This window comes from Pleurodeles waltl, chromosome 1_2 (assembly GCF_031143425.1).
Source record: "Pleurodeles waltl isolate 20211129_DDA chromosome 1_2, aPleWal1.hap1.20221129, whole genome shotgun sequence".
In the NCBI taxonomy this organism is placed as follows: Eukaryota; Metazoa; Chordata; class Amphibia; order Caudata; family Salamandridae; genus Pleurodeles; species Pleurodeles waltl.
Genome location: NC_090437.1, coordinates 568,489,251 through 568,506,569, shown reverse-complemented (window position 1 = coordinate 568,506,569; position 17,319 = coordinate 568,489,251).

Genomic DNA, 17,319 nt, shown 5'->3' with positions numbered 1-17,319 from the left:
TCACAGTAGAAAATCTGCTTGACAAGTTTTAAACTGACCTCTTACTGAAGAAATGCCACCCCTCACTTAGGCTGCAGATAGGTCATAAGCCATGGTGCTATGGGATTAAAAGGTGAGCAATGTTCTTGAAAGTTTCACTGAGTTAGATGTGTACTTAAAGACCTCTATGCCCAATTATATATGCAGAGTCCCATTCATACTGCAACTGATATACCTACTTATAACAGGATATAAGCACTCAGACACACAGTCGGACACTGAAAGACACATTCACAGATTCATGCACATATATAAACAAGAACTGTGAATACTGCAGTATCAGAACTGACACTCAGAGTAGAAAACCTGCTTGACAAGTCTTAAACTGACCTCTTACTGCAGAACTGTCACCCAGCCTGTAGTAAGGGCATGAGCCATGGTGCTAGGTAAGGAAAATATAGCCATTCATAACATCAGTTAAATGGTATATAATATAATTTAAAATATGTAAAGAAAAGTAAATGTATTCATTTGTTTTCTCATTACAGGTATGTACTTACACTTAAATGAAGAGAAACACAATGCCATGAAAAACTGTAAGAAGAAAGCAAATGTAAAACATGTATTATCTCCTCGCAAATGAGAAAGAAAAAGCAAAACATGAGGAAAATCACAAGAAAGAGAAAAGAGCAAGAAAACAAAAACCTTTCTAACAAAAGTATGTGGAAAACTGCAGAGTGAGCAAAAGCAAATTCATAGAAAGGAAAGTTTTAAACTGCCTACTAAAGGAGGAAAAGAGCATGATATAAAGAGTGATTGAAGGATAATGATGATACTTTAACCAAAGGCAAAAGTAGTTTAAGGAATTAGGAGTTAGGATGTTTCACTGGAGGGTAATTAAGAATCTCATAAAAGGTTTGACAAAGTATAAAAGGAGAAAAGAAGTAATCACACAATAGAAACATGTTGAACTTTAGTTGATAATGCCTTTGCCCTCAAGAGAAAACTATCCTGATTCTGAATAGAAAGGAAACACTGAATAAAATAGTGTTGAGTATAAAGAAGAGAAGCCAAAGGAAACAATTTGGGAATAGAAGTAATTTCTGTAAATGTTTCATTGGTGAAAGGAAACATACTTCCAGTTCGGAGCCTTATTTTGATGAAGAAAGCTACTTCCGAGAGAACATTTTAGTGCATGCAGTTGAAACATATGGATGATATTATGAGGTGAAGAGTGGTAGTCCTATTTCAAAAGAAAAAATGGTGCCTAGAAATGTTAAGAAAGTGGTAGCTGAAGAGGCACAGGGAAGGCAAAGACAGGCACCTTTGTATATATTGAACTGTAGCAGTATTTGAAAAATGTCTCAAGAATCAATTGATTTATTCAGAAGTTTCCTTCATACATTTTGTTGTAAAGGTTTAAAGAAGAAAATAGGTGTATTGCAAGGATGAGATCCTTGAACAGTAAGGAAGTACACCAATTTATAAAGACATTTACTAGCATGTCTGTCAAAGAAAGTGTGCCAGACCCCCTTTCATAATTTTAGAATGTTAGCTGTACACCACTCTAGAAAGCAAACCTTTGTTAGGAGGCTTAACTATGTAAAATTTCTTTTTTTATGTTTAGGAGAAATTCATAGAGTTCTTTTCAATGGCACAGTTGCAGACTTAGAAAGAGTTTGTGAGGATGTTCAGTTTTGATTATTTGGTCCTGAACAAGAGTGTACGGAAAATGAGGATGTTAAATGTGCAGGTGTAGAAGAACAGGAGACAGTAACTAGTGTTGATAACTTTACAGAATAAATTAGGAAGTTTAACATAGTTTCTTTTGAGAGACCAAACTATATTGGTATATCCTGTTGATGCACTCACTACAAAAGTCAATCTCGCAATGTAGATCTATACTGAAGAAGAAACCAGAGAAAAGTAGGAAAGTTTTGCTGCTTATCTGTTTGCAGAGGAACGTTTTGATTTGGTCTCAAAACAAGTAATTTTAAGCATTGCTAAGATATGTTAGAAGATAATAAAATGTCAGCTAGAGCAGTATATATCAAGTTAGAAATAGTTCCATTAATACAAGAGCTTCAAGATTTAAATGTTTATGATATAATATTGGTTGGATGGAGCTGAAAACAAGTAAATTACCTCCTTCAGAACTTCAGAAAGGACTTAAGGGTAGAGTTGTATACTTGCCTTTAGGTTTCAAAAAGAATATTGAAACTATAGGGGTACAGAGAGATGTTGAAGATGCACTTATTACTTTAGTAAATAGTGTTCCTACAAAGAGCAGAAAGATATGGCAAGAATTAGTAAGTGTGAATAAGGTAAAAAAGCAATGTTATACATACTACAAAACAATGTTTCTTACAAAAATACAGATGTTCTTCAAGACATAACACATATAGAGGATGAAACATTACAGTCAAGTGGTCAAATAGAAAAGCTGGATAGATCAAAATCAAAAGAAATGTTCGAACTCTACTGCATTCATCCTCTTCATTCAAAAGAAGTTATTTTCAATGCAATTGATCTTCTTCAAAAGAAGCAGACAAACGGAGCTTCTATGGAGTGTCTAGAGGATCCCTGTTTACTACATCTATTAATCACTGAAGAAGTTGGACACTATGATGACCGCCCTGTACAGATACCAGCAGCTGAATACCGCTCAATGAGACTATGGCCCTCATTATGACATTGGCGGTAAATCCCACTTACAGCCATGCTGACTGCCGCCAACATACCACCGCCGCTGCAGATATCCGTTCACCATATTATGACACTCGCACACCAATCCGTCACTATAGAGCCACAGTCACAAGTCCCCACACGAAAGGTCAGTGATAAACTGGTGGTATCAAAACCCACACCATTACGCCAACAGAACAAAGCCCATCACATTATGACTCATGAACCACCTATACATCACCCAAGCACCACACACCCCAACACATCACCCTACACACCCTCACCCACAATACTCACACAGCACCCATGGCACCACAACGGCACCCCAGATTCTCTGAATAGGAGCTAAGGGTCATGGTGGAGGAAATCATCTGGGTAGAGAAACAGCTATTTGGAGCACAGGTGCAGCAAATATCCATTGCTAGGAAGATGGAGCTATGGCGGAGGATCGTGGACAGGTTCAACACCGTGGAACAGCACCCCAGAACAAGGGATGACATCAGGAAGATGTAGAACGACCTACTGGGGAAGGTACGTTCCATTGCAGCAAGACACCAACTCGTTGTACAGAGGACAAGCACTGGATCCCCCACCTCCTCCCCACAACTAACAGCTTGGGAGGAGCAAGTCTTGGCAATCATGCATTCTGAGGACCTGGCAGGAGTAGCAGGGGGACTGGGCTCTGGCAAGTCAACTCTATACTACTACTACCCCCTACCTGCATGCCATCACATACCCCACCCTCACTCCCATCACCCCACCACTACCCACACACCCCACCATCACATCTCACTCATCCCTATGCCAAGCCCTACTTGCCACACCAATGCATGGACACCACTCACAGCCCTGCATGGACACCTATCACTAAAGCATGCACCCTTGAGAGAATCAGCTAGCCCACCATACACCAAAGTACACAAGTGAAAGATGCCAGGGCAAAAACAACCATGTAGGGCAACACATCCATGCACAATATGTCACACACAGAAACAATAACCCCGCATTTACATCCTCATAGGTATCCCAGGTAATGTTACCAGAGAAGAGGTACCAGCAGCTTCCAGTCCCCCCACAGAATAGGCCCACAGTGATGACAGTGACTCTGGTCACCTGAATCTGGATGACTAACCTAGACCATCAGGGAACTCAGGACAGTCGGTTACCCAGCCACAGTCACCCACCACCACAGAGCCTCCCCTCTGAGGAACCACCACCACAGCACCCATCCAGCATGCCCATACCTCTGTCCCCAGGACACGTCAATCAGCAGTGTGTCCACCACTACAGGGACCCCAGGGCACACCACAAACCCAATCAGAGACTTTGGGGCAGTGGCAGTGGGCATACGGTTCTGGGGACAGAGGCACAGGACAACAGGGAAGCTGGGAGGACTACTGTGCACCAGGGGGAGGACAGGAGCAGGGAACCGACTCTCCAGGAGGCACTCACCGAAATCCTGGGAGAATACCGACATTCCCAGGATATGCTTGGCCAGATCCTGGACAATGTGCAGGAGAACAGGTGACTGCAGGAAGGACAGTACCAGGGGATCAGTGAGGACTTGAAGGCCAATAACACCACCCTGGTCTCCATTGCAGGGTTGCTGGCAGACATGGCCAACATTATGAGAGAGGCAGTGTCACACCAGCGGGCCCCTGCCACTAGCCAGACTACTGAACAGCCCTCTACCTCCGTTGCTACTAGTGGACAGGAGGCCCCGCCACAGGACCAACAGGCCACCAGCACCCCTCCCTCTGCAGAAGGAGAACCACCCCGCAAACATTCCCTGCGATCAAGGCAGAAGCCAGAGACTATTGCCAAGATCCCTACCAGGAAATGCGACTCTCCTGATTGTCACCCTTGTGTCCCACTCTGTCACCCTTTCCACCTTGAACTGCCATTGCTCCACTTCCTATGCCCCATTGGACAATGCACCTGTGATAAAAATAGACTGCAATTATACCCTGGACTTTCCTCCATCATCACCCCAGTCAATTGCACCTCCCCCTTTTCTTCTTAGCACTGCAATAACCACCATTTGAAAAAAATACAAGTATGGGGTATGTCAAATGATTGAAGTATGTATTTGTTTAACAAGGTTTAAACATTGCAATTCAAGTGTATAGTAATGTTAACATAGGATAAACATGTAGTTGGCTGCAGTGACAACCCCAGGAGCGATAGTGGGGCACCAACATCTGCAAAAAGAGTTGCCAAAGGGTACAGCGAGTGGCCATAGAAGTGGGAAATCACAGCCTGCAAGTGACAATGTGAAACAAAAAACTGACAATGAAATGTGAAGTAACACTGTCTTACCTGTGTGTCATTGGAAGTATTGTCTAATAACTGCAGATCTGTTGTCCTCATCCTCTGCCTCCTCATCTTTACCTTCCCCAGGGTCCACTGCTGCTACATGGCCATCTCTAGCCTCCTCCTCCTGCAGAAAAGGCACATGGCGTCTCAAGGCAAGGTTATACAGCATGCTACGATTATCTGGCAGACATTCTTGGGTGAGTAGCACAGGGATCCACCAGTCAGATGGAGGCACCGGAACCTGGTCTTCAGGAGACCAAAGGTACGTTCAATAATCCTTCTTGTTCGCTCATGTGCCTCATTATAACATTCCTTTGCCCTTGTCCTGGGATTCCTTACAGCGTCAGTATCCATGATAGGTTAGGGTAACCTGAGTCACCTGCAAATATAGAGGGACAACTGTTGGCCACACACTATCCCTTATGGCCCATACCATACCCATATACCAACATCCACTGGGTGTGAACCAGGGCTCATCTAGTAGCCACACACGATGCCTCTGTAGTAGGGCCATCACATTTGGGATGCTGCTATTCCTCAGGATAAAGGCATCATGCACAGACCCAGGATACTTTGCATTGATGTGGGTGATGTACTGGTACGCCAAACACACTATCTGCACATTCATCAAGTGATTTTTTTTTTTGATTTCTGAAGACCTGTTCATTTTGCCAGGGGAGGGAGGGGGGACAATTGCAATATGTGTCCCATCAATCACCCCAATCATGTTGAGGATATGTCCCATTGCATAGAAGTCAGCCTTCACCGTGGGCAAATCCTCCACCTGGAAAACAATGTAGCTGCACATGTGTTTAAACAGGGCAGCCAACACTCTTGTCAGCACTGATGAGAACATTGGCTGTGAAATTCCTGCTGCCAAGCCCACTGTCACTTGGAAAGAACCAGTTGCCAAGAAATGGAGCACAGATAGTGCTTGCACAAGTGGGGGGATCCCAGTGCGGTGATGGATAGCAGATATCAGGTCAGACTCCAATTGGGCACACAGCTCTGTGATAGTATCCCTGTCAAGTCTGTATCGGGAGGGCTGCTTGTGTGGATCAACACTTCTCTTAGGTGCAAGATAGAAGAAATAGATACGGGTTGCCATGACTTGCAAGTCCTATTAATAATGATTTCTGAAGAGAGACCTTTACTTTTAATTAATATCTATAACAGGAATGTGAGCTCCCATGCTGATTTTGATGTCCTGTCCATTTTGGACAGTCTCCTCAAAAACAATCCCTCCTTCTTTGTTTTGATTGGAGGGGACTTCAATGTCACTTTTGAACCTAATCCTCTAGTCCAAGGAATTTATAAAGAAGAGGATGCCCATTGGGGCATCCCTCAGCTAGTCTCCAACAAAAAACCAAGGCTGAACAAATCTGCGCGCTTACTGGCCGATATCACACTAGCCCATGGCCTCCGAGCCTGTAATGGTCGCTCGCGCTCGGATGTAAATTTGCAAGCTACCTTTAGGCGCGGAAGGCTCAGCAGTCGCATTGATTATATACTTCTTGACATCCGACTGTGGAGCCACATGTTCGATATGAGGGTCCAAAAGCAAATTGAGAGTGATCATGACCCGTTGATTTTATCGACCAGAGGACTTTTTCCTTCGTTCAATGTGCCCTACTCCAAGAGTCATGCCTTCCACCTGGCTCTAACTAATAACAGACGCAACCTAAAATGGGAATCTATTAGTTCTTCCCCTAAATATCTGGCACCTATTTACAACCTGCTTGCCAACCAGATGGAGTGCATGATCCGGCTAAATGAAAATGGGGAGGGTGACAAAGTCTTAGCAGCCCACACTGACCTGTTCCAATCTTTAAAGCATCTCTTTACAAAAAAAATTCTTAATAATCCTAACAAAAAGCACTGCGCTCCTTGGTTTGACAATTGTTGCAGAGAAGCACAACTGTCTCTCCTGGAAGCAATAAAAGATGGCCATGTTGAGCTGTTAAGAACAGCCAGAAAAGTTTATAAGAAGGAATGTTCTAAGGCACGCAGAAGTTGGGAAGAGGCCAGATGGGTCACTATTTTGGAGACTGCTAAATCCAATGATACATCTAGGTTCTGGAAACTAATAACTGACGATTGTAGCAATTCCCCTGCCGCACCTGGTTCTTCAATCCCCTCAGTATCATGGGTAGAGCACTTTGGGCAACTATACGAAGGGCCATCTGAAGCATCCCTGTGGGCCCCCGATGCCTCAATAAACCAAGAGACCAACTCGATCTCATTCTCTCTAACCGAAACAAGAGCAGCAATAGACTCACTGAAATGGGGAAAGGACCCTGGCCCAGATAAGATTCCAGGCGATCTATACAAATCAAGACCTGACATATGGGCACCATACCTCAACCTTATCTGCAATGCTATTGCAGCAGGGGCCCCCGTTCCACCCACTTGGAAAGGGGCTGAAATAGTACCCATTTTCAAAAAAGGAAATCCGAGCATCCCTGCCAACTATCGTCCGATTAGTCTCCTTGATAACTCCCAGAAAATCTATGCAAAGCATCTTCTGTTCCATCTCGAGGAATGGATTATGGAGTCCGAAGCTCTCTCTGACCTACAAGCAGGTTTTAGACCTGCAGTGAGTACAGTTGACCAAGCCCTAAGATTCATGTCAATAAAATGGAAGAACGTTGACCTGGGGAGGGGCAATCTTTACGTGGTCTTCATAGACCTCAGAGCCGCATTCGATTTGATCCCCAGGAACCTGCTGTGGTCAACATTATCTAACATGGGAGTGCCATCTGGTCTCCTGAAACTCATTGCTCAACTGCATGAAGATACCTTTGCTCAAATTAGATGTGGCCAGGGGGGCGAGCTGACTGACCCCGTAGCTATTAAAAAAGGTGTTAGACAGGGATGTGTCCTGGCACCCACTCTTTTTCTGCTATATATCAACAATTGCATTCACTACTTAGAGAACTGTATAAATGATTCACCTAAATTGGTTGGGAAAAAAATCCCGTGTCTGCTATATGCAGATGATACAATTTTGATATCTAAATCGCCAATGGGAATCCAAAACCTGATCAACCAATTTTGTGTTTTTTGTAGTGATTATGGTCTGGACATAAACATCAAGAAAACAAAACTCATGATATATAGTACCTCCAAGAAACGATCACGTGCTAGCATAGAAATGAACTCGATCCCTTTGGAGAAAGTAGAAGAGTTTGACTACTTGGGTTTTAGACTATCGACCACAGGCAAATGGAAGGCAGCCCTTGACAAAGGGGCTCTCATTATAAGCCAGAGAGGTGGGGCCCTTGTCCGTAGATCGAGAAAGGCTCTGAGCCCCCCCTTGAACATACTTGCAGAGATTTACAATGTCCAAATCAGAGCAGCGGCCCTTGATGGAGCGGAACTTTGGGGGTCCCACAAAAACCTTGATATCCTGCTAACTAAGGAAAACCATTTTCTTAGACAGATCGCCCGCCTAGGTATGGGCTCACCAATGACCCCTCTAAGGCTAGACCTAGGTTTAAACAGTATTAAAACCACTGCAGCCCTAAGGCCTCTTTCCTATTGGATTCGTTTATGGAAATCTGTTGAACTCGAACCATACAGGCTGGCCATAAGAGAGCTCATAGCCACCCCTCAGGCACTGGAGAAAATTCCATGGCTGAAGGAAATGAAATCTGCCTGGGTCAAAATAGGTTTTCCTTCCTACTGGAAATATCCGGAGCAAATCCCCGATAATGCAAGGAAACTTGTTACTAAAAGTTATTGGGAGAAAGTAAATGAAGACTCCTTGCATCAAAAAGGGGCGGGCAGGCTAACAATGGAATTTCTCCAACTTAAGCACGAGCCCTGGCCTGAGAATTTCTTGAACCTTCCCATGCCTCCGTACGCCCGTGCTTTATATCTCCAACTAAGATATGGTACACTGCCTATCAATGGTTTTACGGCTCACTGGTCCTCTAACATCGTTTCAAATGATAGATGTATCTCTTGCCAAAATCGTAAAGAAACAATAGAGCACATACTATTTTTTTGCCCTTCGTATAAGAGTCCCAGAGGGAGGTGGATCATTCCCCTCTGCAAAAATATGTCATTACATGATAGAGCAAGCGCCACCAGAATCTGTACATACGACACATCCTCCGTGGTAGCTATTACAGTTACCAAATTTTTAGCGGAGGCCTGGTACATCCGGCGTAGGCTTATTGTTTTAAAGGGCATGTGAGCCATCTTGACATTAGTCGACAGAAGGAGTCCCAGCTGTTATTTTTTAGTAGTATCAGTAGAAATTTCTTAGCAGGAACCTGTTGCCCCCTATATGAGGATTGATGATGACCAGGTCCTACTGGGAAACACTTGCACACATTGGTATGTTTGACAGAATTTCATATCCTAGTTTTTATCCTTTCTCTCTTAACATTTTAACCCATGTCTTATTTATTGTACTTTTTATCTACAATCAAATATCTAGTCTTGTTGATCTTATTCTAATACTGTCCTGATTACTACTGTTTTTATACTGTTATTATTATTATTATTATTTTTTTTTTATTTTTTTTTCTCCCCAAACAAACACTATTTATTATGTATGATTGTTATCTCTGTTATTTTAAATGGCCTAGATTTGTAGACCGAATGAACTCAAATAAAAATAAAAGTCTGTAGGTGAGTATAATGTGCATGTCCTTCATTGTTGCCAAGTCCACCAGGGGTCTGCACAGGGGATGTCTCCATCTCCTATTCATCCGCAGTGGTTGCAATCTATGGGGCAAAAGAGTGAGGAGCCGGTCACAAAATGTACAACGTAGCCACTACATTTCAATGCATGATGTGTATTGTAAATGTGTTACTGACATATGTCCTGTATGTACAATTGTGATCTGTGACACAGTTATGTTCCATGCACTGCCCCCCCCTGAAATGGGATCCGTCTGTCCTGTATAGAGGGACAGGTGGAAGTGAGGTAATTCCGCTGAAGTTGTGCGCCATTGCGGGAGGCGGTCAGGAACTGCTGTGCAACTCCTCATTGGTTATAATTGGGTCCTCTGGGTTACAGTAGCCAATGGTGATGCATGCTGGCAGTGACGGTATGCACCGCTGCGGACATCACTGCCATTATCTATCTGTTCACTCACTTGCTACCTGACCTTCAACATGAGAGGACCTACACTGCATGTGCTGCTGTGACCTGTGTCTGGAACCTACCATGGCCCGTGTGACTGGGGAAAGGGCCCCTGCTTTCACCTCGGGGGAGTTGGAGAGATTAGCGGATTGGGTCCTACCCCAGTATGGACTGCTGTATGGGCCTCCAGACCAACAGGTGAGTACACTGTGAGCACAATGCATGGGGCATGAATGCATGGAGTGCTGTGTGTGAAGGTCTCATGTAGTGGGGGTTGGTGGATGGTTCTTTGGCAGCATGCAGTATGTATGCTGGGCCATGTCTGTGCAAAAGGGGATGGGAAGGGCTATGTTGGGCCAGGAGTGCAACAGGCAGGAAGGTCTAACTAATACCTTTCCCTGTCTGTATTTTCTCTGCAGATCACGCCCATCAAAAGAAGGGCATATGGCGTGGCATCGCCAATGACGTGCGGACCCTAGGGGTCTATGGCAGGCAGAGCACCCCCTGTTGGAAAAGGTGGGAGGACCTGAGATGCTGAGCACGGAAGACGGTGGAGGCCCAGCTGGGGATGGATTCGCAATGAGGAAGGGGTGCCCATAAACCCCCCTGTTGGACCACATTTTGGTGGTGGCCTATCCGGAGCTGGATGGGTGCTTGAGGGCATCACAGCAGTCACAAGTGGGTGAGTACAGTGCCCATCATTACAACTTACGCATGGTAGGGTAGGGTAGGCATGTGTGTCAGTGGGTGCCCCTAGGCCAGGCCTGACATAACAGAGTAGGTCCCATGTTGGCTAGGGTTCTGATGGGTAAATCCTCCAACCTAGCTAGTAGGCATCCACTACTGGGCAGGGCTGTGTGGGTCCCAGGTATGCTGCAGTTGGTGGTATGTGTTCCTCCCCATGCCCTGGTGACTAGCATTGTTACTGGTAGTGCATTGCATAATGCATAGCGCTGTTCCCTGTGTGTAAGGGTGGTATGTACACCAACGGTGGTGTCGGTGCAGCTATTGACCAAGTGTATCCTTTGTCTCTCCCCCCTTTTGTTTTTTCACCCTGTCCTTATGTGCATTAGCATCATCTGGTGGAGGAGCAGAGGCATCGGCAACGGAGGGAGCTGCATCCCACAGGACCCAGGAGGCAGAGTCCACCGACGCTGAGGGCACCAGTGGGACAGAAGGCAAGGGGAGCATCACGGCAGAGACTTGAGGGGACAGTTTGGACACGGATACCTCCTTCGATGGAAGCCCCCTGGTGGTGGTGGACACCTCTGTGACCACCCCAGCTACAGGTACAGCCGCCATCCCCTGTACCAGTACTGCCCTCCCAGCAGCCCCTCAGCGAGTTGCCCGTGCCCGCTCACCCAGGCGGGTGGGCATCTCCTTCGCCCCAGGCACCTCAGGCCCTGCCCCAGTGAGCCCTGCTGCCCTGAGTGAGGAGGCTATTGACCTCCTGAGATCCACCTATTGGGCCGTCAACCATTGTGAATGCCATCCAGGGGCTGGCAGCCCAAATGTAACAGACCAATGCATTTCTGGTGGGCCTTCACACTGGCATGGCAGCCCAACAAAGATCAATACAGACTCTGGCCTCCTCTCTGATGGCAGATTTTGTCCCTGTTTCCCCCCTCCCCCCTCCAACTTCCTCTTCCCAATCCCATTCCCCTCAACCCCAACCTATGCCAAGCACACAGGCAGACGAGCATGCACACAAGACAACACAAAAGAGTGGCACATTCAAACACAGGCAACACATTTCATCCCACAGACACTCACACAAACACCATCCAGATGCAGACATATCAACATCCACTGCCTCCACTGTGGCCCCCTCCTCCTCGTGGTCCACCTCCCTCCCAGTTGAGTCTACACTCACACCTGCATGCACAACATCCTCATCCACTACCTCCATCACCAGCACACCTATCAGAACACACACCTCACTGGCAGTCACCACCCCAGCATGCATGCACACGTCCCCTGTATCCTCTCCCACTGTGTCTGTGCCCTCCCAAGGTACAGAAACGCAAGCACTCAGACACCCAACAGCCATCCACCTCACAACACCATCCAGCCTATGCACCTGCACCCAAACACACCAGACAGACACCTCCTACGACCACTCCCTTTTCCTCCACTCCCAAACCTTCTCCCTCTTCCCGCCCCATTGGCCCTAAGAAGTTTTTCATCTCCACCATTGACCTCGTCCCTACAAGCCCTCCCCATCCTTCATGTCTGGCCAGGGTGTGTAAAACCCAGGCATGCACCTCAGCCACCCCAGTACATGGGACCAGTAGTTTCCACAGTAACTTGTGGTGGTAAAGGATTCAGCCCACCAGCCAGCCACACGGAAAGGGTGCCTGCCACAAGTGCTGCCAGGAAGGTCAAGGTGCCACCACCAGCTGCTGCCAGGAAGTGCAAGATGCCAACCCCAGCTGCAGTCAGGAAGGGGAAGGAGGAATCCCAAGCTGCTGTCAGGAAGGGGAAGGAGGAACCCCCAACTGCTGCCAGGAAGGGCAAGGGGCCTGCAGCAGCAGGCAGACAGGACAAGAGGCCTGGTGCTGGGACTCAGTCGTAGCACCCACCACCAACCATGGTGATGCAGCCATCCGAACCTGCAGGGGATGGGCTGGAGCCTCCCCACATCAGCAGCACCACCACAACCACCAGTGGGAAGCTCTCTGAGGCTGCAGGGGATGGGCTGGAGCTTCCCCCACCACCATCAGCATCAGCAGCACCACCACCACCAGCAGTGGGCAGCCATCCAAGACTGCAGGGGATGGGCTGGAGCCTCCCCCAACAAGCATCAGCAGCACCGCCACAACCACCAGTGGGAAGCTGACTGAGGCTGCAGGGGATGGGCTGGAGCTTCCCCCACCACCATCAGCATCAGCAGCACCACCACCACCAGCAGTGGGCAGCCATCCAAGATTGCAGGGGATGGGCTGGAGCCTCCCCCAACAAGCATCAGCAGCACCGCCACCACCAGCAGTGGGAAGCTGTCCAAGGCTGCAGGGGATGGGCTGGAGCTTTCCCCCACCAACATCAGCAGCAGCAGCACCACTGGTGGGCAACCGTCTGCGGCTGCAGGGGATGGGTTGGAGCTTTCCCCCACCACCATCAGCAGCTGCAGCACCACCACTGAGCAGCCGTCACCGCCGGTGGACAGTCTTCAGCCCTGCGGCCTGCCCTATGCAAATCCTGTGGGTATGACACCCACCTGAAAGACTGTGAGATACACTCCCCAGCATCAGAAGCACAGGGCACAGCACCCCCTCCAGAACCCATGGGTATGGCACCCATTCATCACATCCTAAGCAGGATCCAAAGCACAGGGCACGATGCCCTCTCCAGAACCAGTGGGTAGGCCACCCACCAACCCCAGCCTCCCCAGGATGAAGAGCACAGGGCACAATGCCCCCAACAGATCCAGTGGGTAAGCTACCCACCAAACCCAGCATCCCCAGGATCAAGAGCACAGGGCACCATGCCCCCTCCAGAGCATGTGGGCAAGTCAACCACTTGAGAGACTGTGGCCTTGCACTCCCCAGGACTAAGCAAAGGGCATGTTGCCCCCTCCAGAGCATGTGGGCAAGTCACCCACTTGAGAGACTGTGGCCTTGCTCTCCCCAGGACCGAGCACAGGGCACGATGCCCCCTCCGGAGCATGTGGGCAAGTCTCCCACTTGAGAGACTGTGGCCTTGCACTCCCCAGGACAAAGAGCAACGGGCATGTTGGCCCCTCCAGGACCAGTGGTGTTGTTCCATCTGCTGGCTGAGGTGACCCCCATTCCCCATTCCCCTGAGGTGCCTGCCTATTTTCCAACTGATGCCCCTGCATTGTTCTCTCCATGTTGTTGCAGGAGTTTAGTGGGGCCTTGGACTTTGTAATGTGGCCCATGTGACCCACACAGATTGAGGACTGGGCAGTGTCCCTTGTTTGTACATATGTATATACTTTTAGATTTAATGTTCTTATTTCTACTATATTAACATTATTAGACTCACTTTCATGTATTCCTGTGGTCCTTTCATTATTCCTGAGGGTTACAGGGTCAATATGTTGTCTTACTGCTGCTGTATGTGTGTATGGTGTTGGGGTGGGGGTGTGTGTTGTGCGTGTGTGTCACTCTCTTTTTCCTCCCCCCTCCCCTGTGTGCTAGGCTGCTGTACTCACCGTGGTCATCTTCGCCGTCGTTGGTGTTCGTGGTGGAGCAGGAAATAGAATACCATTGGGAAGATCTGCACTTTGGGCTCCATAGTGGCATCCCTCTTCTCTGAGTCTACAATGGTGAGTTGTTTCCCTTTTGCGCAGTGTTTCCGCCACGCTTTTGATGTCATTGGTACCACCCCGGGAAAAGTGGCGGATTGGCCTGTCATAATACTGTGGGCAGAACATTGGGTTCCACCTGGCTGTTGGCAACTACCACCATGGTGCCTGTCGATTCTGCCCTGGCGGTTGGTGTGGTAAAGTGGCTGTCTGTCTGAACTCTTTCCGCCATGGTCATAATTTGGCAGTATTTACCGCAAGCCTGTTGGCGGTATTACCGCCACTTTATCACCAACCGCCAGGGTTATAATGAGGGCCTGTATTCTGAAGATCCTGTATTTCACAAGTGTTTTGCATATACATTTCACCTTCTGTTGGAAATGGACTTATCTGGACTTTCTTACGTTGTTTACCATCAACTTAGTATGCATAGGATGATCAGCCTGAATTTTTGAGGGAAGCAAACTCTAATATTAAAGACATTAAACTGAAGACAGCAGGAGAAATCTGTTCCTTGAATCCCGCTAATGTTCGCAGATACTTTAACCATAAATTTCAAGCTATGATGTCTTTCATCTGCAACAAGACACACCGTCCTCTTGGTGAAGTAACTGATTGCTTTTGGCGTAAAGTGTATGAAGCAATAGGTTCTCATCATATTCACACAGTGTTATTGATAAAGATGCACCTACATTTGGAACAAGCATTGATTAACCTGTCGTATCGTTCATTGAACAGTGTGTTACACGCGCCATTCCAAAAGATACAGCTGAAAAGATTTTGCGGCAACAAGTTCTGCAGTTCCATAATCACATATGTGGCAGATGCTGCCGATGGAAATATAGAAGCATAGGTAGATTTTATGCAAAATGCCATTTTGGATTCCCTTGACTTGTGATTTCAGAAGGAAGAATAAACAGCTTTATGTCTGCAGTCGGATATACATTGATGCAAAAGTCATCAAAAAATACTTACAACTTGAGAAGAACAGATGCCTCAAAGTACATGAATTATTTTAATCCAGTAATTTTAAACATGTGAACTGCAAACATGGACATCAGTTTCTTGCAGATAACTCTATTGCTGTGGCTCAGTACGTGACATCATATATATATCAAAAAATGTGTGAAAACAGAAATGGGAGGAGATTTCTGCAGAGACATGTCTTACTAAGAAATTGTGCAGTTTTAGCTTGAAAATGCTTTCCAACAGGGTAATTTGATTTTATGAGTGTGCAGATAGGTTAAGCTCATCCAGTTTGTTCTCAAAGTCTAGAGGAATTGTTTGGGTACGTCTAGGACTTGAAAACACAGAGGACAGAGTCTGGAAGTTTTTTTTCAAGGAAAGTCAGTAACGAGCAGAGTTTGATCCAGAAAGCAGAGAAATTATAAACAGAAAAATGTTGGACACATACTACCCAAGAATGAGTCTATAGCTAGATAATGTGTGCCTGTATGAAGTTCTTCAGTGCAATAGATATAGAAATAATGAAACAGAAAAATAGAAGAAAGAAGATATGCAGTTTTAGGATGTGATGGATATTTAGAGAGACATAGCAAAGGAAATTTAATTAACCACAGAAAACCGAGTTGCCTGACTGCAGAAAACATAACGTTTTTCTACTTAGCACCTTTGCAGCTTTTCAGACCATGGCATGATGTATCTGAATTACTTGGACACTATGGACCTGATCGCAAGTGTGACAGTCAGAAAACTCAACCGCCAGACCTTTAGTAAGGAGTCCGCCGCGGAGCTGGCAGTCTCCTCACCAGCCCTATTATGAGTTTTCTACTGGGCTGACCAGTGGAAACCAAGGTTTCTGCAGGTCAGCCCAGTGGAAAATGTACAGCAGCATTGGACTCCAATGCTGTCACACAGGTGGCCCCCCTAGCACCTTCGGAATATGCACTGTCTGCATAGAAGACAGTGCCTATTTCAAAGGTGCTGGGGAGGGGAGGTCCTGCACTTGTTCTCTGCCAGCCTTTTCATGGTGGTTGAACTGCCATGAAAAAGCTGGCAGAGAATATGGTTGCAATCAGCACGGCGGTGCTGACTTCAGTGCTGCGGTGGCTGTTTACACCCATGACCGCCAGTATCCTACCTGGATCAGAGATCCTGGTGGAGACAGCAGTCTTTTGGCAGCACCGATCACCAATCTTGCAATATGGAGGTTGGACCGCCATGGCGGTCCAACCTCCACCGCGAATCTGACAGTCTTCGGACCGCCAGACTCATAATTGAGCCATTTGAGAAAAGTGTTTATGCTTCCGCAAACCGTCAAGTAATTTTGAGGCAAATTTAAGCGTTGAGGGAGGGTTAGTAAACTGTGCAATGGTAATGTTGTTGTTTTTATTAATTTTCCAACTAGGGATGAGTTGGAATATTTGATTGTAAAATTTAATTAAATAGATGGTGTGAAGCAGAATTCCTGATGTAATGTACGGTTTTTACTTGTAAAACATTTATATGGCCAGTCACAACAGTTTCCATTCTCTCTAGCATATGCTGTCACCATCCATAAATCACAAGGTTTAAGTGTAAATACAGCTTTTATTCATACTGTAAGTTCAGTATTCAAAGAAGTTATGTCTTGAGTTTCATTATCTAGTGTTAGAACATTTTACGATTTGTACTTGATTAACTTTGATGAAAAGAAAGTTAGTGCTGATATAAGCTCTGTGAGAGAGTACAATCATTTAAGACGTTTATATGCTCCTCAGTTAGGTGAATAGCCTGTATAATAAAAATTAGTGATCTGTTGGAAATGGGAAATTCCAAAAGAGTCAACAGATGATGAAGACAAGAAGAAGAAGAAAGATCTACAAAGTGTTAAAAACAGGAAATTGGAAAATTAGGGAGATATTGTAGGTTACCAGTTAGAAAACAGTTAATGTGTCAACTGCTATGCAAATATTCTTCTCATTGTACTCTTTTATTTATCATATGTTGTACATGGAATTCGAACAACAGATAG